Source organism: Apodemus sylvaticus, chromosome 13 (genome assembly GCF_947179515.1).
Source record: "Apodemus sylvaticus chromosome 13, mApoSyl1.1, whole genome shotgun sequence".
NCBI classification, from domain to species: domain Eukaryota; kingdom Metazoa; phylum Chordata; class Mammalia; order Rodentia; family Muridae; genus Apodemus; species Apodemus sylvaticus.
In genome coordinates this window covers 62,902,144-62,926,095 of record NC_067484.1, presented here as the reverse complement: position 1 = coordinate 62,926,095, position 23,952 = coordinate 62,902,144, and the positions used below count along the sequence as shown (strand labels likewise).

Genomic DNA, 23,952 nt, shown 5'->3' with positions numbered 1-23,952 from the left:
AACAGTAAATCCTTCAGTAAGCCATGAAGGGGGAAAAAAAAACCCTCCACTGTTCTTCAGGGATGATTTCCTCATTCAGAGAGAACTTTTCTCCTGCAGGAGTTATCACACTGCCCCCACCAAACTGTAGGTGAGTTCTGTTTGGCTGCAGGCTATTCTATTTTGTAACTCAAACTTCACATACCACTCTGTCTGCATCTATACTACATCAGAGGGTTCATGAAAGTTCATCTTGCTATCTCAGACTATGAGTTTTGCTTGACATCTGGGCCCACATAACCAGCATCAATGATGATGTTTTAAGTAGGGGGATGGTGCACTGGACAGGGACCATTCTGTGCATTGTAGGATGATTAGTGATATTCTCCTTCTTACACCAGGTACCACATGTATTACTGCCCAATCAAGTCATGTCAATCATAAATGTTTTCTGACATTGGGAAATACTATCTGGTGATGGGAAGGGGAATCACATTTTGTTGTCCTAGATAGGGAAGAAGTCTGTTTTATAGAAACACAGTGTCCAAGACCTAGGTTGAGGATGGAGCACACTAGCTGCATAAAGATAACAAAAATTTGGATTAGAACACACCAAACTTTGTTTTCTCCATCCTGATTTCCTACACATGTGGTATATAAATTCTATGACTCAGTATTTTTAAGTGCTTTGACATTAAAAAAAAAAAACCCAAAAAACAAATGAGTGTCCCTTTTAGTCTCTGTTAGCCTTTCAGTAAACTGTTAAAACATGGCACATTGATGGCTATATTCTTTGATTAATAATTTAAAAGTAAAAGCATTCTACTAACCAAATATACTGATGAAGAATTGAACTCACTGGTAAGAAATGCCACAAAATGAGTTTAAGAGTCTCTTCTCTTTGGTTTTCGTGTTGATTATAGAGATGATACCAATACAAGTATGCATCTTTATTTTCAATAAATACTTGCTTTAAGCACTACCATGGGCCAGCTACTGTGCTGCACACTAGAAAGGCTTTCCTGCTTTGTACAGTAGATTGGAAGTGGTTAAGATAAAGAGATTTGGGGCCTATCAAGATTGAATTCAAAGCAGGATGGTGACCAGATGAGATGGCAAGGTGTTTGAGAGTTTCGAGAGACTGTCATGTTTATGAGGCAAAATGTACAGGACTTAATAGGGCAGGTGAGTATTTAAGTATGGAAAGTTAAGAGAGCAGAGCTTAGGATCACTTTTAGCTTGAAGAGGCTTTTGGAGTAAGCGTCTGGAGTTGACTATAGCCATCACCATCAGTAGCAGGTGAGAGTGGGTAGGGAGTTGAAGGCCAGTTCCCAGGCTCAGTGCTCAGATGGAGGTTCTCATTTAAAGCTGGATACCCCTCTGTGACATATCATCTATTATTCTTGGGACAGAAGGACTCTAAAACCTTTTAAACAACCATTGTGCAACAGTTTCCAAGGAGATTGAAACATTTTGTAGTCAAATTCCTTAAACACAAAGGCAAACAACTCAAAATAGCCTCAGGAAGTTCCTGAATCTGACTAAACCCACTAGGCCCTTTCCTTCTGGAGTAAATAATAAACACTGAGAGTCCCTCTCAGCAAAAGAAAAGAGTCAAGCTGCAAATCAGATTCTCATCCAGGTTACAAAGAAGAATCAGACCAGCCTATATGACTTGAAGAAGCAGAGACCAGCCATATTGTCTGGAAGAGATTTACACTAAGTCACTTGGAAAAGACTCTTTCCAACAGGTTGAGACACCTGAAGGCTATGCAGTGTGCTTAAAGTTTCCTAGCTTTTATGACCTGTCACTCTTGCTGGGGTAGGCTTTGGTGAAACAGCTGTCTTTGAGTCATTTCTGTTCCTGTAAGTAACCCCTCACCCATATTCTTATAAACCCCAATAAAACTCATGGTTTACTACATTGTACTTTGGTGTTATTGGTACATAGATTTGTCACGGATTTCCTATATAAGCTGAATAGATGTATGTTGCATTTCCCCAGGAAAAGTTTTACTACACAATAATAACACATACTAGGAATCTCAGAGCCAGGCTCACACTTACCAGGCTGACTCCAGAACTTGCGTGGTTAGCTGCCTCATGTAGTCATTATGACTTTCATTTCTAGGTTTCAACAACAGGTCTCCCACATTAAAGGTGATAGTTTTGGAGAAAATTTTCAGTCATTTAAGATGTTGCAGTCTCAATTTCCTCTACCCCAAATCTTGGTATTAGGAAATCTCCTTTACTGTGCTGAAGGAATGAGAAAGGAAGCATTGAAACTAACCAGGGATTGGGCATTTGTTGAGTGCTGAGTTTGTGCTTTATGCTGGACTATTAAATACCTCACATGAATTAGCTAATTTAATTCTCACAAGGGCCCTGGAAGCATCTTCACACCTTGTTTTTACTGATAAAGAGACAGAGACATAGAGACATGGACTGCCATACTCAAGGCTTACAGAATTTGGTCACAGAGCTGGCTGAGTTTGTCTGGATCCTGCTGAGTCACTGCTGCTGCTGAGCTAAGGAAGCCTGACTCGATTAGTTCCCAGGACCTACAACGCTACACCTGCCCAGCGTGGAGAATCAGTCTTAGTATTAAGATTGTCAGTTTTTCAAGAATTCCAGGAATGGTATGGCATGAACAGGATAGATAGACATCGTCCGTGTCCTGATGACTTTCTTGGGCTTTGGAAAGATGCTTGGTGATTAAAAGCACAGGCTGCAATTCCAGAGAACCAGGTTTGATCCCCAGCACCCACATGATGGCTCACAACTGTGTGTTCCATCCTCCACAGGTACAAAGCATGCACATGATTCCCAAACATATATGCAGGAAAAACATTCATACATATAAAATAAATTTTAAAAATTTAAAACTCTCTTAACTCATTTTGGCTCTCTAGATGAAAATGTGTATTCTATGATCCATTTTCTCAACAACTCTTAACTTTAAACCTTGAAAATACCTTACTATTCTACTTTATGCTTTATGCCTTTGACTTTCTGATATCTTACAATAACATGATGTTGTGATGGTCTTTCTGAGCTTGGCTTGCTTTACATAGCATGGACGCAGGTTCATCCATGTCATGACACACAGTGTGACTTCATTTTATTTTTTAAAATTATTTTATTTGTTTATATTTCAAATGTTGACCCCCCCTTCCCGGTCTTTCCTCCACACACCCCTCACTCCATCCCTCTCCCCTTTGCCTCCAAGATCGTGCTTCCCTACACACTCCTGCCTCATCCCTCTAGCATTCCCCTTCTCTGAGGCATCAAGCCTCCACAGGACCAAGTAAGTGCCTCCATTGGGGCCAGATAAGGCAGTCCTCTTCTACTTATGTAACTGGAGTCATGGACCAGCCCATGTATACTTTTTGGTTGGTAATTTAGTCCCTGGGGGCTTTAAGGGGTCTGGTTAGTTGATACTGTTATTCTTCCTATGGGGTTGCAATTCCCTTCAGCTCCCTAGCCCTTGCTAACTCTTCCATTGGGTACCCAGACTCAGTTCAATGGTTGTCTGTATCTGTGTCTTTCTTAGTCAGGTGCTGGTAGAGCCTCTCAGATCAAAACCTCTGAGAACACAGGTTCCTGTCTGAAAGCACATCTTGGCATCAGCAATAGTGTTGGGGTTTGGTGTCTGCAGATGTGATGGATCCCATGGTGGGGCAGTCTCTGGATGGAAAAATTTGGAACACTTCACAAATTTGCATGTCATCCTTGTGCAGGAGCCATGCTAATCTTCTCTGTATCATTCCAATTTTAGTATGTGTGCTGCTGAAGCGAGCATAAGTACTTCATTTTAAAGGCTGAACAGCTCTGTTACTTTTTAACTAGAAAGGTCAGCAGACCTTGTCTAACTGTTTCATATCCCAGGAGGACCTGAGTGATAGAAACATTACCAGGGACTATTGTGCCCTTCCCCCAGCCTTGAGCAGGCTAAATAGACCTTAAGTGTTTGCCATAGTTGGAAGACCAATTCTGACCTAACCTAGGTGGAGTATTCTGCCTTGCGGCACCTGCAATTTCCTACAGGACTGCCTGCTGAGCTGGCTTTGCAACATAATCCAGCTAAAACAAAGGATGGGTCTGTGGGTTTTCCCTATATAAACGCAAAGCTGAAAATTAAACTTTGAACCTTGATTAGAAACCTTTGTCTCCGCTTCATCCTTCTCTTGCCCACCCATCCTTTTTCATTTCTCCAGCCTCCCTTTCAGGTATAACCAGTTCATCCATGGCTGCTGGAAGAGTATGGAAGAGTAAACTCCAGCATTGGTTGTGTCTATTGTTTCCTGTATGCAGATTCTCTATCCACAACATGAGGAGAGTTTGCACTCATCTTCTAGGTCTCTTCAACCTAGCAGCTATGAACCTAAGTGTTTAATTCACATTACGCTCTGGCCCAAAAACACTATGTGGCTAATGGCATGTTGATTAAGCATATGAAGTGTTAAGTAACTGTGTGTGCATACTGACAGCTGGCTGTGTGATTTCTCTTCAGCTTTCATAGCACTAAATAGGTGGGACTTGAACCTAGGATCCTTCTCAGATGTTGCCATTGCTTGTTTCCTTTAGTGATCACTGGATCTGAAGGCTAGTTGTCACACATTTAGCCAATTTGACAAGCATATCAAATACAAAGGAGTGACAATACACCCTTAAGTACACTGGGTCAGCATTTGATTTAGTGTTTAATAGAATCTGTTTCATCACTTTATGCTTTATGTGGGTGATCATTTCATCCTCACAAGACTCTGAAGGAGCAAGCACCATGTGCCTGCTTCACAGGGGAGTAAGGTGGAGTGGCCACATAGTGAGGTTATATGCAACCTATTCGAAGTGATGGGAAGAAGGCTTGTCAGGATCCAAATCCAGGCAACCCATTCACCGTAATTCAGTCGCAATTATGGTAAAAATTTTCCCAGTTCCTTCAAGTTTCTCCCAGGGATTCACAGTAGAGAGTCATATGAAAAAGAACATATATATATATATATATATATATATATATACACACACATATATATGTGTATATATATATATACATACACACACATATATATACATATATATATACATATATACATATATATGAATATAAAGTAATATTAGTGTTGGTTTTTAAAACTAAAATTTGTAATTTTATGTGTGTACATACATATGTGTGTGTGTGTGTGTGTGTGTGTGTGTGTGTGTGTATGTGGTGTGTCAGAGAGAAAGGCAAGGAGGGGAAGGAAGGGGGAGGGGGGAGGACTGTGTGAGTGCAGGTGCATATGCAGAAGTCATAGGGGGATGCTGGATGTGGTCCTCTAATGCTCTCTAAATTAATCATCCCATGAGATGAGTCCTCTTACTTAAGCTGGAGCTCACTGTTTCTCTCCTAAGCTGGTAGGAAAACAGGCCCCAGTTACCCTGCTGTCCCAGTTACATGTTGCAACACTAGGGTTGCAGGTATGTGCAGCCATGCCTGGCTTTTTCTATGGGCGCTGGGGATCTCAGATCTTAGTGCTTGTGTATGGAAGTGTTTTACCTGCTGCACCATGCCCTAGCTCATATGAGTTACCCATTTACAAATACCCTCGGCAGTGATGAGACAGGAAGGTGCTCTCTACATGAATCATACACTCAAAAAAGTAGCAAGAAGGCAAATTCTGAAGCATATATAATCGGTAAGCTGTTAAAAATTGCCAGTAGTTTTACTTGGAAAACATGTGGTTACTATTCATACTCCAAAATCATTACCACTTGAATTCCATTTGTAGAAACCTGCCAACACTGAAATTACCTGTACAGTTGATTAATGGTATGGATGAGCAAGAAGCACTCACTGAAAAATGACTTATGCCATGATATTGTGAAAGGTTACTTCAACTTGCTAGAGGATTCTTGATAATAGGTGGGGATGACTCCTTAAAAACAGTTAACAAGGGGTCAAAGAGATGGCATATGGATATGAACACTTGCTCTGCAAGCATGAGGATCTGAATTTGAGTCCCCATCACTCACATAAAAAGCTGGGTGTGGCTACGCATGCCTGTAATCCCAGCATTATAGGGCAGACACAGGCAGATCTTAGGAGACTTTGTTGACCAACATCATTCTCAAGCATAAGGATCTGAGATTCCCCAGCACCCACAGAAAAAGCTAGGTATATACTTGCAAACCCAGTGTTGGTGGGTAAAGAGGCAACAGGGTCACTGGTGCTTAGGATAGATTCCTAGGCAATGAGGCAGAGAACATAAGGGTGATAAAGGAAGATACCCAACATTTTACTCTGGACTCTGCATAGCCCAGGTCATGTGCCCGTGCACATTCATGTGTCTGCATCACACACACATATATCACATGCATGCAAACTTATGGAGATGATATTCATAATAACCAAGCAAAATTATGAAGATAATATTCATAATAAAAAATGACCTACGAAGTACAATCACTGAATGTAGAAGCCCAGTGGCTCTGACACAGTCAAGGTGCACAGACTCTTTAGCTTGTGTCACCAGCTGAAAAATCACTCATGTGCTGTGAGCTTTCCTTTGCCAGAGCTGACTGCCAGATCAGAAGGTGAGTTCCACAGCACAAGAGACTTGGGAGAATTGAAGTATGCTTTGTTTTCAAAGTCTGCCCAGTTCATGTTTATTGATAAAACAGATGAATGAAATTCAAAGTTATATTTAGTGATACAGCTATTTGAAACAAAATCACCACAAACTAGATTAAAAGTTAGGAAAAAAAAACTGTGGAAAAGGGAAAGGTATAACACTTCTAGAAAAGCTTGAACTTGAAATCAGGAGCTACCCCCAGAAAGACTATATGATTAGTTATTAACTGTGGGACTTTGAATACCATGAGCAAATATTAGAGGCAGAATGCTCAATGCACTTAATTTGTATTACTAAAAAGGCAAATTGGGCTGGATAGCTTGCTATCCAGGGAAAGTAACAGCCATGAATGTATGTGTGAGGGCCTGGGTTTGATCTCCTGCACCCACGTACAAGCCAGGCAAGGCGATGCACATCAGTAACTCCAGTGTTTATCTTGAGCACGGGATATTTTGTTTTTGTTTTTTTGTTGTTGTTTTTAACAAAATCTCAATCTTTCAATTTTACCAATAAATACTTGGGAGTCAAGATGCTGGGGTGAACGCCTGCTAGCTTAGTGAGGCAAAAAACCCACCTAGCTGACCTTCCTTCTCAGCTGATGACCCAAAAGGAAGTTCTCCATTTCTACACTATTTCCAACCCCACTCAAACCAAATGTCCCTCCCTTCTACTTCCTGCGCATCTCTCTATCCATCCTCCTGACTCCCTCTTACTCTCTATGGTTTTTCCTCATGTTCACTCCCGATCAACTGCTTGCTAGCTCCACCTCTTTGGCTATGGTTGACTTCATTTAATCTTATTTATAATAAACGGAAAGCTCTTGGATTAAAGGTGTGTGCTAGGGCTGAGCCACACCACAACTAGAAGCAGGTTTTCCCAGTAAATGACACAATCTCGAGTGCATAGTGTGATCAGATATCCTGTGACAGAGACAAGCAGATCCTTGCTTGCTAGCACCCTCCCCCACTTCAGCCAAATCAGCAAGTTCTAAGTTCAGTGAGAAACCCTGCTCAAGAAAAAAGTAGAAAACTATTGGGAGAGATACCTGCTATCAATTTGGAGTTCTCTCTCTCTCTCTCTCTCTCTCTCTCTCTCTCTCACACACACACACACACACACACACACACACACACACACACATACACACACACACACACATACACACACACAAGACAAATACTCTATCTCATGTATTTTAAGCAGTAGTTGCAAGACAAGCTAGTCTAGAAACATGGTGATCAGACTAGCCTGTGATAAATGCACCATAAAGAATTAAGTAATGACCCCTGTAACCCACTGGAAGAAATACCACTGATTAAGCCACACCCACCTTTGCCCGAATCTGATACTATTGTTGAGCCAACTCCAATTGCACCCCATTCCTCCTCATACAACCCAGACTTTGCTGTGATGTCCATCACTCAGGCACGATGAGTCTGATCTACAGACAAATGAAAGGTTAGTTCTATGTGTAAAGTACTTAAGCTAATCCCATTCTCCCTAGCAGTAGCTGATTGAGAAGAGTGCAGATGACTCAGGGCACGACCAAAGAGTACCAATATAAACTTGCTATGGGCATTTGTGGAAAAGGCTCGTTGTTCAGAAAAATAAAAGCAGGATATATTTTCACTGGATGTTATCTGGTCTGAGTGTCATAGCAAGAGTTGTCTTGAGGCAAAGCTGACATTAGCAGGGCAGGAGACATAGAGAATCTGGGTCAGGAATGGAATAGATAAGTTCTGGCTGTTCACTTTCTCAGTAATTCTATAAAACTGAACACTAGAATAATCTTGTAACTGGGCTCCTTACTCATCCCATTTTGATAAAAGTCCAAATCTGTAAATAGTTCATAGGATCCCTCTGTAGAGAGCCTAAGCTCTCTACCCCTGTCTCTCCCAAATTTCTCCTTAGCTTGGTCAACTTCAGGCACATTGGCCTCCTGCCTGATCCTAACATAGCTAATCACTCACTTGGGAGCTTTCCCCTCTAGCTGGAATTCTCAGATATCCAAAAGACTTAATCTCTTGCTATCTTCACAGGAAGTTGTAGCTATCCTATTTAAAAGAGAATTGCATCCCCTTCTATCCCTTACTGTGTTGTTTACTCCATTACATTTACCTTACATTTTTTAATAGTCAACTTATTAACCTCTAGAGTTCTGAGTATAAAGTAAATGCTTAGTACATGTTTGCCAAACTAGATAAGAGATAATAATCTTTTTTTCTTTCTAGGTATTCTGGTAGGCGTTTTCTGTTGCAGCTCGAAGCATCCTTCAAAGTGTTCTGTTGAGTTGCCAGCATATTCAAAACAACAGGCTACTCTTAATTTCACAATGAATGTCTCTCAAATAGAGCATTCCCACCACTTTGTATTGTGTAGGTGGTAGACAATTTGCTAGTGTGGGATTCAGAAGTTTGGTTTGGTTTCTATGAGATCTTGAAAACTAGACAATTAATATCTATGCCTTGGTGTCTTCTTGCCTTCCACATTTGTGCTTTGGAGCCATTACCCAATTAAGTAAGGGTTAGTTGAACAGAAGGGCTGAGATACCTCTACAGATGAACACCAAATGACTAAGGGGTGGGTCACCTACACAGGATGGATAGGCTGAACAATCTCAAGATGGAACAAAGTGGGATAGCATAAGATTTCATCCTGATACTCAGGTCAGCATGCACATGGAATGTATATATCATTTCTGTCGATCTTCTGTTTAATATTTTTGGATCATGGTTAGCCATAGGTAACGGAAATCATGGAAAGTGAATATCTTTCCAGAAGGGAACAACTGTACTTATTCAATAAGCATTCAAAGCTCATGTTTGGTGTCAGCATCCTCTTCAGGAATGCTCTAAGGCTAAGGAAACCAGTTCTATAGCAGCTGAGAATGGGGCTAGGGTAAGCAGATGAGCTTCAATTATCCCCACTCAGAAACGAGGTGTGAAGATGCACTGAAGTAGTTTATTGACATAGTTTTTGAAGAATGGATACCATGATAGAATTTTCATTATTTTTTATTCTGGGTTGGCCAGATATGGTACAGAGATCTCAAGATTTTTCCCATACTTAGCAGGGAGTCAAAGGAAGACAAAGTCAGTCAGTTCAAACACGTGGCTAAAGCACGTATCTAAACAACCCAGCTGATTCTTATCCTTCTTTTAGGTAGTAGATTGGCTGCTGGTTGTTCTGGGAGTCTTTCCTACACCCAGACTGTAAAGTGTTAAGCAAATCACCATTTTTCCAGAACATTTTATATTTACTTGGATCATAATTGAACATCACTTGTTGGTATCCCCAGGAGGCTACACACTGCTTACAGGACTGAGGGCCAGTAGCATCTCGTGCATGACAGTGTCTTCATTTTCCTTCTCTGTGACTACTTTATACTAGATCTTCCAGAATTCTACTAGTACATTAAATCTGTTTAACATAGTTAGCATTAGGGAAGGGATGCAAAGAATTCTTTCTTCTTTCCTTTTTTTTTCTATCTGGTTTTTTTGGGAGAATTTTAATTACCTAATGTAATTTTCATAAATGAACATAATGCCTGGGCTCAGTGTGGCACAAAGAACCGGCTCCCATCCTTTTCAGAGTGCACATCTCACCAGGTGCCTGCATTGTGCTGCAAGCCCTCTCACATCATGACATCCCCTCTTACTGCTGAGAAAAGGGCTTTCATCTTGTGGCAAGTTGTTCGTAATCAGACCAATTTTGCTTCCAGCAGAGTGAAGCCCCAACAAATCAAAGTCACCTAGGAAAGCCTTTTGTAGACTCCTGGGTGCTGGGAGAAAACTCCAGGCTTTACTTTACACACAGAGGGGAGGTTTTCACTCCTGTCAGTGCCTGGGGCAGAGAGCAAGGTTGTACTGTGACCTCTAATTTTTGGTATTCTGGCTTCCTTTGAAAGTGCTCAAAATACATTCTGATCTTCTACTTGCTTTGTTCTCATAAAAGCTCTCTGATATACGGAATGAAGGAAGAGAATTTCACAAGTGTGTCTCTTGTGTCAACCTATGTTAGAACTACTTGGGAGGGCTACGGAATACAAAGTTCACTGGCCTTATACCAGACCTTATGAATCAGAATCTCTAGAAGTAAGACCTGGGAGTATGCCTTTGAAAGCCTTCCCAGGTGATCTGTGTGTATCCTGAGGTTTGAAGATTGGTCAAAGTCCCATCAAGGTTCAAATTTGAAGCAAGGGATAGTCTGGCTTCACACTAGCCTGATTACTAAGCCCTTGGGGTAGTTGACTGTGAAATCTTTAGCCCCAAAGTTTTCTTCTTTCTGAAATGAGAGTCGTTTTCAGATCCTCCATTTTACCCTGAGACCAGCAGAAGAAAGCAGAAGGCAAGAAAGAGGCTCCATTTTCCATCTTTCATGCTTGGATGTGTCGGGTGATGCTACAATCATCCCGTGACACTGATGCTTCTGAACATCTGGAAAGGTTACTGTCAATCACTGAATTCTCTTTGTGAAACGGGGTTCACAAGTGTTCATACTCACTAAAACAACCCAATCAGTACTTTTCTTTTAAGTCGTCAGGAGAAGAGTCTCAATCACTGAACAATGAAAACTGTTTCCACTATCCTTGAGTCTCAAACATCAATGCAGAGCTAAGACATTTTTGCACATGTTATCATCAGAAGACCCTCTTCCCATGGAGTGTCACCTGCAGCAGCTGCCAGCTTTTACATTAAGGTGTGTGGAATGCAGCTCACATCAACAGCCAATTTAATGGTTTTTTTTTTTTTTTATCTCTCATTAGAAATCTGAATCAATAGAACACCTCCTCATTCCTTCCATATGAGAGACCTTTTCAAATGAAGGGAAAAAAGGTTATCCCCATTTAGCAAAACAGAATAAACACAATTATTGCCCATGAATAAAATGAAATGGCCTGTGTGAATGGACATGGAAGAACAATGAACAAACAAAAGGAAATCAATTACTTGCTGTAGCTGGAGGAGGGAGACACACAAACCCTATCAAATGAGTCTGAGTTTTCCAATGCACAGAATTAGATATTGAGTCTCAGGGTAGTGTTTGATGGCCAGAGCAAGCCAGGCATGCAGTCTGCAAATTATTCCTAATAGTAATAGTGTAAAACTTTATGGAATTAAATCATATGTCATATGAAATATGCTTGCTAGACAGATCAAATTCAAGGATCACAGAGAACTGGAATCATTGGCTGTTAGGCATACTTAAACAAAGCTTGGGAGGCACGCTTAGCATTCTAACATCAGGAAACTGGAAGTGTCACCACATTTTTCCACAGTGCATGTTGCAGAATCTGCACTTGCCATGGTCCCCATGAGTTACAAAATTGTGTTTTTGGTCATGGTGCTTTATCATAACAATATAAAGCTAAGAAGAATTGGTACCAGATCACGGGGTACTGCTGTGATAGAGCTGACTGTATGATTTAGAAGGATTATGGTAGCATTTACACTTCAGGCTAGAACAGCCATTGATTATTCAGACCTCAGCAGGTTCTTGTTCAGGAGCTTGGAATGTAAGAATGTTGAGAGAAATACAGATAGTTTCAGGGGGCAGTTTGAGATTCCTTTAAAGACTAGAGGGCTCATCTGATATTTTGTGGTTCTATTCAGCTGGAGCTGAAGAATTGGCTGAAGTTAAGAAAAGACCAGAATCAGAGACAAAACATTGGGAAGTATACCCTTGGGGTCAGCACACAGAAGTTGTGCTCCAGAGAGGGCTAAATCTGTACCTCATGCTGACACTCAAGTTTGGGTGATAAGTAAGATTCTCCTACACCATCTGGTTTTGAAGGCATGAAGGGACAGAGGCTGAAGTCTGACACTGTAAGAGGGCAGTGGTGACAGTACAGCCTCAGTTGCAGCAGAAGGCCTGTTATTGAGAATGATCATAAGGAAAGTTTAGGTTTGATACCATGCAGCAGGGGCAGTCCCTGAAGAAAACCCAGGAAAGATTGGTGGTGAAGGTGTAGCCCATTTGCAGTGGAGACCCCAGGATTTTGGAGATACCAATAATACAGGATGATCACCAAGGATAACAGCTATGGAGTAGAATTATCCTAAGCCTAGGAGATAAGTTGTGTGTCCTCTCAATGGCGAAGTTGGCAAAATGGACCTAAAAAGGACCTTTCGAATCCAAGATATCATAAGTGGGTCCTGGACACTGAACACAGAACCTTTTACACTGTTGAAGTTTGGTTTGACCTGATTGTCATGGTTACCCAGGTTTTCTGTTTGAAGTCAGAAAGTATTTAAAGTAGTTTTGATTGTACAGGAGCCCATAATTGAGAGACTTTAAACTTTTAGAGACTTTGGACTTAGAGAGATTTTGAATATTTTAAAGAGACTTTGGGATTTTAAATGCTTGACTTTTTAAATACAGTGGGATCTCTAAAAGTTGGAATATCTCACTGGATACATTGAACATACTTAAGGGTAGATACCATGCCCAGCAGTAGATGAACTCGAGGATATGTTCACTGACTTTTGTCTTATCTTATTTTTGGGGCATTGTCTTGTGAGTCTTTTGCTTGTATACTGTGGTTTCTGATTTTGTTTTTTGAGTTTTGGATTTGTTTCTCTGTGTATATGTGCATTTCTTGTTCTTTGTTGTTGTTATTTTTTGTTTTGTTTTAATTCTGGTCTGTTTCCTTTTTTGTTTACATGTTTATTTGTTTTCTAAAGAGGATGGAGTTGGGTGGGGAAAATCTGGCTGGAGTTGGGGCAGGGAAACTCATGACCAGAATATATTGTATAAAAATGTTTTCAATATAAGAATTTTTTAAAAATTGGAATATTTTTATTATGATGTTAACAAGCATGTTCCATTTTAGAGACTAAAAAGAAAGACAAGGTTGTTATGTGTGTCAATTTGAAAACAGGTTAAATGTCCTGGTTGGTTTTTGTCAACTAGACACAAAGCTAGACATATCTGGGAAAATGAAAGTTTAACTAAACCAATGCCTCCATTAGGCTGGTGTGTAGGCAAGCTGGTGGGAACAGTTTCTTAATTAGTAGTGGTTAAGAATGGAGGGAATACCACTCCTAGGCAGGTGATCATAGAGGTGAATAAGAAAGCATTCATGACAAGCAAACTATGAGGGACAAGCCAGTAAGCAGTGCTCCTTCATGGTCACAAGTGAAACAGATTCATGGACATCACTCTAAAGGACTCAGTCAGAATCTTTATGTTTCAAAACGATGTGGAATGGTTAAAGAATGGGAGTTTTGGAATCCTAACAATGGGGTTTAAGTCTTAGCTCACCAGTTCACTGAAAAAACATTAGTAAATTGTTTACTATTTTTGTTTAATTTCTGTATCCTTATAGGTAAAGTGCAAACAAAACCCTGCCTCTCAAAGTTACAGTCAAAGCCTAAGTACAATAATATTTTTAACATTACCTTATAAATAATACACACAAGGTATTATTACTATATTGTAAACATTTAGTGTACCGTGGTAAATCCCCCATTAAAATAAAGACATAGCTAGTCAGAATACTAGACACTGTAGTTGACAAAAGACAGGGTTGCAGTCTAGAGTCCGAGAATAACAGACAGCGTAGACTAAGTCATTTATCCCTGCTCCACAGATGCCAGTGTATCAGGATTGTCTGAGTGAGTTCATTAGCATCTTGTATCACTAAGTTCCTGAACCCCCAACACTTGGGGGAATCACTGAGATTCTGTTCTGTTGCTTAAGGCAACAATGATTTGGGTTCATGCCCAACATTTAAAATAACTACTTATCTTGAGTTTCTTTTTTCTTAAGCTTCAGGTATGTACAGGTGTGGGGTAGGGGTGGGGCAGGGGGGTTATGCCATCTGCCCCCACTTTCTTCCATGTTTTTCTTTTTAAAAATATCCATTATCACTTTCTCCAGTTGAGCCAGATGACCAAAAGAAAAAAGAACAAGGGAGAAAGGCACCCCCAATGTCTACCCTGTTGAAGAAACATGAGGCAAAAAAGGTGATGAAAAGTCCCTATAAGAAAAGCCCTAAGAATTTCTGCATTGGACAGGACATCAAGCTCCAAAGAGATCTCACTCGCCCTGTCAAATGGCTACCTTGCACCAGGTTGTAGAGGCAAAAGGCCATCCTCTAGAAAAGGCTCAGAGTACCTCCTGTCATTAACCAGTTCACAGGCCATGGACCCCTGACAGCTACGGAGCTGCTTAAGCTTGCCCACAGGCACAGGACATGCTAAGAAAGCTGCTGGCAAAGGGGATGTCCCAACTAAGAGACCATCTGTCCTCCAAGCAAGGGTCAATATAGTCACCACCTTAGTAGAGAACAAGGAGGCTCAGCCGATGCTGATTACCCATGACATAGACCCCTATGGTCTTCCTGCCTGTCCTGTGTTTCAAGATCCTTTACTGCATCATCAAGGGGAAGGGCAGGTTGTCTGCAGGAGGATGTGCAGCATAGTTGCCTTCACTGTTGCCTTAACTCAGAGGATAATGGTGCTCTAGGTAAGCTGGTGAGAGCTATCAGGTCAATTATGACAGATACCATGAAATCTATTGCCACTGGGAAGGTAATGTCCTGCATCCTAAATATGTGGCACTCATATCCAAGCTAGAAAATGCAAAGGCCAAAAGAACTAACTTCTAAACTGGGTTAAATGTATACTGCTAAGTTTTTTGCACAAAAACATCTGGTTTTCACTCACATACTAGCAGACTGAGTAAAAAGATGAGTTGCATCAATACTGAGAATAAACTACCTCCTTTAAGTTACTCTGATTTGTTTTTACCCAAATGTTTTTTGTTGTTGTTGTTGTTGTTGTTGTTTTTTACTCAGAATTAAAATTCTGCAGAGTGACCCAAAGTTCCTATGTCCTCATGCCTATCAGGTTCATATTAAAGTTCAACCCAGTCAATGGCTTGTTCTTCATTCATTTAAATAAATCTAGACCTGTGTTGCAGCACATCTGGACTCCACACCTGTCATCAAGGCAATGCAGTCTGTTAGAGGTAATCCTTACCGTTTTTGGACCAAAGCATATCTAAATACCCAGAAGTATTTAAAATACCCAGAAGTGCTATTCCAGTTCCTCTCAGTTGCCTAGCACTCAGCTGTTTTAAAAGGTAGACATCCTTGGGGAGAGTAACAGAAGTCTTATAAGCTGACAAAATAAAGAGAATTAAACATAAACTTTCCAGGAGGAGAAAAATCACTGTATAAGAATAGGTAAAGCACGCTAAAATGAGAAAACTTCCTCAAAGTTAGAAAAGCTGTTAAATGTAGATGTCTGGACTCAGTGTTTCCAGGAGTCTCATGACTAGACTGGGATTTTCCACACTCAACTTCCCTCCCTGGTGCATCCTGGGTAGCCAGCGATCCTCTGCTGTGCAATGGGAGGAAGAAAGAGCACACAGTTCATGGACTCTGAATTCTCAAGAGCCAAGGAAGCATCCTGAAGCAAGCCTTGACCAGATCAGTGATTTTTATTTTGCTGAAGTTCATTCTAGGCTGCCTCACTGTTGAGAATAGAATAAGTATCACTTGAAAACAAACCAAAACGAAATGATTAATCCACTCCACCTCAGAAGGGTCAGAAGACACTTCTGGAATGTTTGGGGACTTACAGTGGAAAAGCAAAAAAACAAACCTTTTGAAACTGAAAGCAGCACTCCCACCTCCACCCCAGGAGCGGTTCCAGGGCCCAGGGAGCCCCTCCTACCTTCTGTAGTTCCAATCTCATCTCATGGTACCTTTCACTTGACAGAAACACCACCGTAGATCCTGGGTGAGTGTCTCAACTCCTAAAAGCGATACAGGGAGACAGGGTAGGTTAGGAAAGTGTCCTGGTCTTAAGTGGCCAAGAACAGAAACACTTAGTTAACCCTGAATTTCTAAGAGGAGGTGTGCATGCTGCATATTATCTTCAAAGAGGAAACTTAGTGAGGATGTGGCCTGGAGAATGGTTAGTCTCTAGTGTCACACCCTGGCCTGAACCACTGCTTTGTCTCCTCTCTCTTACCACAGCAGGGCTAGTCTGAACTGGAGCAATTGGAGTCTGTCCCTGCTCAGGCCCTGGCAGCATCCTAGAGCTACTGTGCCTTTGCACCCTGTTTGACTGGCCCTTTTCATGAGAACACTGATGCTTTCTATTGTCTTTCTTCTGTCCTGGTGGGAGAAGCCAAAACAGCTTTTTAGAGTGGTGAGAAAAAAGGGGAGTGACTTTTGTTTGGTTTTTGCATGGTTACACAGCATGCAAGGTTGAATGGTCTGTTCAAACACCCGTCTCTCTTGTAAGCCCCTTGACCATTGCCCAAGTCATATTGGTGAATACGGAAGAGTAAATAGAAGAAAGAAAGTAAGAGTAACAGATGAGGCCAATAGTTGATACTTGATTGAAGAGGCATATGCTAACAAATAAGGATCATATCTTGCATGCAAGTTTCTGTTTTAAAGTCTTATTGGACATTTGGTAGGGCTACGTTTCATGGCTTATCATGATCCTTGATTTCTATAGATAGATTTATCTACTACTAGGATACATAGTAATAAATGTGCTAATTTTTCTTACTAATGAACAAATTCCAGTCAAGGAGTTTTTAAAAAAATTGCTGGAGAGATAGCTCAGGTTGTAAGACATTTGTAATGCAAAGATAAGGATCTGAGTTCGATCCCCAGGATGGTAGTGCTTGCTTGTAACTCAGGGATGGGGAAGTGGAGACAGTATGATCCCTGGGGCTTGCCGGCCATCCAGGCTAGTGTACTTGATGAGTGACAGGCCAGTGAGAATCCCTGTCTCAAGAAGGGAGATGGTGTTTGGAAACTACATCTTGGGTTATCTTTTGGTTTGCACATAGGCATATGTACCTGCATGATCTCATGTGCATGCATGTGCATATGTGTATACACATATGTGTTCATGGATGCGAACACACACACACACACACACACACAAAACGATACAACTTCAGGAGAGTAATGGTGATAGGTTCCTTTTCAGCTTCAAGGATATTTCCTTCATTTATACTATGTCTGGCCATTCTGGAGAAGTCAAAGTTTGGGTGAGTATACAAATTTCAGAGTGAATCAATTCAATCAGAGGGGAAGAAAATCCATGAATTGTCAAAATCCAAACTAGCCTTATAGAAAAATACAGACAACTAAACAGTCATCTTGTGAGCACAGGTCTTTATTGGGTTTCTAAATAGAGAGCTTCATTTCTTTATCTCTTTTTTCTTTTTTCTTTTATTTTTTTTATTGAATATTGTCATTTACATTGCCAATGGTAAAACCTTTCCTGATTTCCCTCCTCCCCAAAGACCCCCAACCCTTTCTCCCTCCCCCTGACTCCATTTATATGCCCTTCCATCTGGCACAATGCCACCTACCCCCCTCAGTTTCCCTTTGTTGGGGCCTCATTTCTTGAGGCATCCAAAAGGATAGGCTTGCCGTCCATAGATGCTTCTCACTGCTGTTGGAGTATTTGAAGGAGTTCTGTAGGGTCATCCTCAAGACTGTATTAGGCCTGCTAAACAGACCATGGATTGGTTTCCTCATCTTTAAGGTAGGTGTCTGAGTTGTAGATAATGAACATGATTACCACACCAGCAACGTGAAAACTTGTATTATGAGCAGAAATCTCAAATGTTCAGTGGTAAGAAATAAGAACATGGGTGGGAAAATGACCAGCTCTGTATAAGGCAACATGTTGGGTACAGCAACAAAGCACTTTTGTCCTCATGCAGACCCATGAAGAAGATGCTTTTTATCATCTCCATCTTTATTGTAAAGGAATGGTAACTCCTTCCAGGTCATACCTAGGAGGTCACCGAGTAGCGATTTCTGAATCACCTTCATTCCTAGTGTACAGAGGTCTCTGCCTATTTAACTGTAACATTTCTGGGCCAGAGTAGTCTCCCTACTTAAACCCAAGTCACATTTGGATGCTGAGCTAAGATAGCAAGTATCAGAATGTAGATGTTCCTGTTGCAGTTAAATAATGCTAAAATTTCCCAATAAAATTAGTACCTGAGAGACGATGCAGCAGGGCTTTGGCAGAATACACAGAAAGGCTGTGCCTACAACCCTATTGCTACCTACAACCCTATAGCTAAACCTCATTGCATTTCTGACTCTGATCTTTGTTTTCAACACGAGATCCTCTTCTGTAGGCTCTTAATCTTCCTTGGAGCCCATGTAAGCAGTGCCTATTGTCTTGGGGACTGGGACTGCATCCACCTTAGGAATGTTAGCCATGACCATTTTCAGTCCATCACTGTTCTGTAGAAACTGTACACAATATCACAAAGAATCCACCTTACAAGAAACGGATATGTATCGGTGAATTAGTTAAACTGTTTTGGCTCCCGGTGGGTCACACTGGGCACACCTGCCCAAGAGCTCTCTGGATTCCCAAATGAAAGGCACACATATGCCAGCTAATTTTGATATACCTTGACTAGCTCAATAGCTGGACATTTCTAATCATCCCCACAGCTAGCATTCATTCTACCCACCCCCCCACAACTCTCCTGAATCAACTTGCTAAATCAACATTTCATATCTGCCACCCCAGACCCAGTCTAGGGAGTGGCTGCCTAGGGCCATTTTCCCAAATTCCTACGTGGACGTGGACGGTTGCTTTAGCTTTCTTTCCTGAAGCTCTTGGATCTGATCCTTCTCCTTCCTAGTCATGGCAATATTCTCTCCTCCTACCCCATCCTCATACCCGCACAATCTAAAAGCCCCCACTTTCTTCTTTTTGCCCAGGTATTGGCTGTATGGCAGTTATCAATCGAAGCCAGCTGGGGGCAGGGACCCTCAGTCTGGAAGCATGGCTTTTGGGGAGCCAAAAATGAGACAAAGCTTTAGAACTAATCCCTAACAGACATATTTGATCCTGAAGCACACACACACACACACACACACACATACACACACACACACTGTTGATTGAAATGTGAGTTAAATATTGATTATGAAAATTTTGTCTCCAGAAGGAACTATCCACCTTTGTGTGAAATCAAATCATTTTATGAGTGGAAAAACCAAATCACAGAGAATTATCATCTGGCTGAGAATTGCCAAGTTATGAGTAACCTACTAGTTATAGCTTCTGATGTTTAGTTAGGGGCATTGTTACCTAAGACGTGTTTAGAGGATGAGATCTGTCAGTATCAGTTACTGGGAGTAGTCCTGTTCAGAGCAGGCTGGGGTAGGACTCAGTTGTTGCCTCCACATAAAGTCATTGATATCTAATGGCATTAGTGATATGGGGCAATTTATACCATGCCCTCTTTAGCTTTGATGTGGCAACAACAGGAGTCTGGCGAGGTGGCTCTCAGATGGTGAGATGGTTAAGTATACTTCTCTTGCTGAGGACCTGGGTTAAGTTGCTAGCACCTACATAGTGGATTCCAAACATTTGTTAACTCCAGTTCCAGGAGATCTGATGCCCTCTTCTGGGCTCTGTGGGCACTGCACATGTTGCAGAGAGATATAGGTAAAAGATAAAATAGAAATCAGTAAAAATTTTTTTTGAAGAGATATCAAAAGCTGGGAGCATGGGTACAGGGTTGAGTGAGGATGGGCACTGGAAAAGCTGGCCCCAGGAATTAGATTTGGAATGAGTTGACATTAACCTGCCCTTAGGAGTCAGGGACACAGTGGGAACTGAAGGACTCACTCTATTCCTACAGAGAAACAGTTACTCAGTTTCAGTTAAGGGTTAGTAGGAAGGATTTCATCACAGTCCTTACTGACTGGCTTATTTTGTTCAGAAGCCAAAATTCTGCATTATATTGTGAATAATATGATTATTTTAGTAACTCCAAGTGTGTGCATGCACATGTGTGCATAGGGATGTACTGAGTAAATTGCTGAGGATGCACATGAAAATGCATACATTTGTATATGTGTGTGTATGTGCATGTGCACAGGTGTGCATTGGCTACACATACTTGAGGGGTATACATACCTCTCTCTCTCTCTCTCTCTCTCTCTCTCTGTGTGTGTGTGTGTGTGTGTGTGTGTGTGTGTGTAAGTGTAGGGGTCAACCTTGGGTGTTGTTTCTCAGTAATACCACTAACCTTGCTTTTCCAGGCAGGATCTCTCCTGCTTGTGAACTCACTAAGTATGTTAGGCTGGCTTGCAGTGAGCCCTGAGGATACTTCTGCTCCACAGCACAAGTGTGATCCACTGCATCCTGCTTTCTTACATGATTCCTGGGGTGTCACTTAGGTCCTGATGCTTACACAACAAGCCCTTTACTGACTGAGCTGTCTCTCCTAACATAGCTCATTTACATGAGGATTTACTTTGAATACTCATGCAGCATGGCTCATATAGCATGGGCAAAGGCAGCACATCCACAGGCTGTGTATGCTTTGAGCAGTCAATTTGCACATCCCCAGCTAGAATGTTTATGCTGAAAGACACCTGATATTATATCTACCTCTTCCATACTACTTACAGATCAGAAGCCAGGTCCAATTGGGGAAGATGGACAATGGAAAAAAGTTAGTTCTGCAGCAGAACTGTCAGATATTGTCATTTGTGACCATGACAACTAGGTGAGGGCCAGGTGTGACAGCTGTTTCTATTTAGTGCATGTTCTTTGAAGTTGTGTATTAGATTGCTAATATGGCTAGCTAGAGAATTAAGTCAACACACCAAGAAAGAAAAATTTGTTTTTCTTAAATTACAGCACCTAACAGCTTCTTCCAACCCAAGTGCCAAATGACACTCCAGTTGCTATGGCAACAGTGTCAATAAATGACATTTTCTACCACAACACTGGTAATGATTTAGTGGCTAGACATCCTGGAAGACGTGTATTCTGTTCTCCTTCACTCTGGTTGAAACCAGATCCAATTCGTACCACATGGCCAGGATGTAAGCTCCCCAATGACACCCGCCTTTATTCTAAGTATTGCACAATGGCTGGCTTCTGCATCTGGTCAGCCCTTGGCATGCATTTGGTCCAGTCACTTCTCTTCAAAGCAGAGGACACTGAAGCCCAATGAGTGGGGGCAGGGCATAGTCACAGCATTAGTTAGTGGCAGAACTGGAGCCAACCCAGGGCTCTAATGTCCTGCAGAGGACCCTTCAGAGACTGGCCTTTTTGCTACCTCTTTCACAACAACTCAGCTTTGTGAATGCAAAGAACTTAAGGTGTAACATGCAGCAAGCAAAATTCCTCATTAATTAGGATGTCACAGAAAATTACTTTCATTGGTCTGCTGCTAGTGGTGTTTCTCTCTGCAGAGAGTCAGGGAGAGAGAGAAAAGAGGAAGGAAGAAGATAAGACTGAAGTGCAATGCAATAGGCTGTTCATGTATATTCTACTATCTTAAAGAAGCCCACCTTAGGGTGTGAGTGTGTTGTTATAATAACGCTACAATAGTTTAGATAAACTGCATGTCTATGAATATCTTGATAAAGTACCAGTCCCAACTTTCCACATGGGAGACTGGCTTTCTAGGAGATGCCAGAGCTTCTGAGACAGTTACAACCCTGGGAACTTCAGACACTGTACAAAGATGGCCTTTTCTATTGTGTTTCCTACCTCAGAGCTTTAATATCACCCAATCACAGGCTGTTTCTGCATCCACAGTTTGTCTGTCATCCCATAAAGAACAGGAACATGCAGGAAGGTAAAGTGCCAGGTTCTAAACTCAAATTTTTCTCTGTGTAGAATCGAATATGCCACTTAGAAAGATGACAGATAAGTCACCTTCACATCAATTTGTGGGTCTAATTTACTGGAGGATTCCACTGGCAATCAAACAAATTGTTAATTGGTTACACTGGCTATCACTAGAGTCCATCTGGTGGAGGAAAGGGAAAGGAGGTGGAAGGATGCAGCTGCTTCCCCTGACTGTTAAGACGGTAGAATCAATCGGGGACCCATGGTGATATGACATAGTGCCTGGGAGAGAGGCTGAAGCAACCCTGGGCTTGTGGAATGTTTCACTTCTCACTGCTGCTCCAGGGTACAGTTTGTGTGATCTGGCATCCTAAGCATTTATTTGCTAAAGAAAGGAAGGCAACATTTGTACTTGTCTTAGGGTTTTACTACCATGAAGAGATACCACGAACTCTTATAAAGGAAAGCATTTAGTTGGAGGCTAGCTTACATTTCAGATGTTTAGTCCATTATCTCCAGGGAAGGAAGCTTGGGGGCATGCAGGCAGACATGGTGCTAGATAGGTAGCTGAGAGTTCCACATCTGAATCAACAGGCAGCAGGAGGACAGATTCTGGGACTGGTGGAGCATCTGAAAGCTTAAAGCCCGCCCTCAGTGACGCACTTCCTGCTACATAGCCACACCTCCTAACAGTACTACTCCCTAGGAGCCTATGTCAGCCATTTTCATTCAGACCATCATAGTACTTATGAGAGGAAAGGATATTAAGACGGGATAGCCCCACAGAATCAGTTCACGACTATTGCATCCTGTGCAAAGGGAAAGAAGACAAGACAAGTTCATAGACACGCAGAAAAACTGTGATCCAGTGGGCTGGGGTGCCAGATGGAGATGCTACGGACGTTCAGTGTGTTTATTATACACAGCTGAGGGCTGAGGCAGGTTTAGAGAATCCATGTGGGAGCAGTCTTCAGGTGGTAAAATCTGGGAGGAAAAGCTACACCAGACTTCTTGATTTCTTGTACACATTGTTACCATTCACACTCAGACCCAAGGAAGATTCTGCCATCCCTCTGAGCCTGATCTGGGAGAGACTTTAACATTCCCACTGGGGCTGAGACATTGGTCCTAGACACGGTCATGGTCATCTCAACAGTACACATCGATTCAGGACTTCACTCTCTCCCTACAAAGTATTGCTTCTCTTTAATTTTCTGGAGTGTTTACATATATTTGGTACTATAGAGTTGTGCAAAATTGGAAGAATTTAGTAGGGTCAACCTTGGTATAATTTTTTTTATTTGTGTGGCTGTTGAACTACATATGCAGTTCATTTACTGGGCATGGTGTTAATTAAGTTATCTAGGTTTTTTTCTTCCTGAGTGGCTTTAATAATTTCAAGGAACTTGAAAAAAATTTTCTTCTGAGTTGCCACGTTTATTGATATGTTGCTACTCACAATGACTTCTTATGCTTTTTATATCTAGACTGCAGTTGTGTGCAAACTTCTGATACCAGCAGTCTGTGTTTCCTTCTATTTCTGATTGATTAGTTAACTTTTTCAAAAGAGCAAGACTGTCTTGTGTCTGCTTTCTTCAGGCAGATGTTGAAGTCTTGGCTTAGTCACATCTGTCCTAACACAGGTATTTGCCATGGTTGGATACGATGCATCTAGGGCTTCAGGCTTTAGGGTCCTGTTTCCCTGTGTGGCAAAGTACCCATGGCAAGAGCTTTAAAAGGGGGGCCTTATG

The 23,952-nt window shown here is 41.5% G+C and overlaps 1 non-coding gene across 1 annotated transcript; it reads right to left on the bottom strand.

Moving 5' to 3' along the window:
* Nucleotides 1–3,674: 3,674 nt before the first annotated feature.
* On the bottom strand, nt 3,675–3,781 carry LOC127664304 (U6 spliceosomal RNA). Its single transcript, XR_007973152.1, has one exon. It is a non-coding gene; the product is annotated as a U6 spliceosomal RNA (small nuclear RNA).
* Between the last annotated feature and the right edge of the window lie 20,171 nt (nt 3,782–23,952).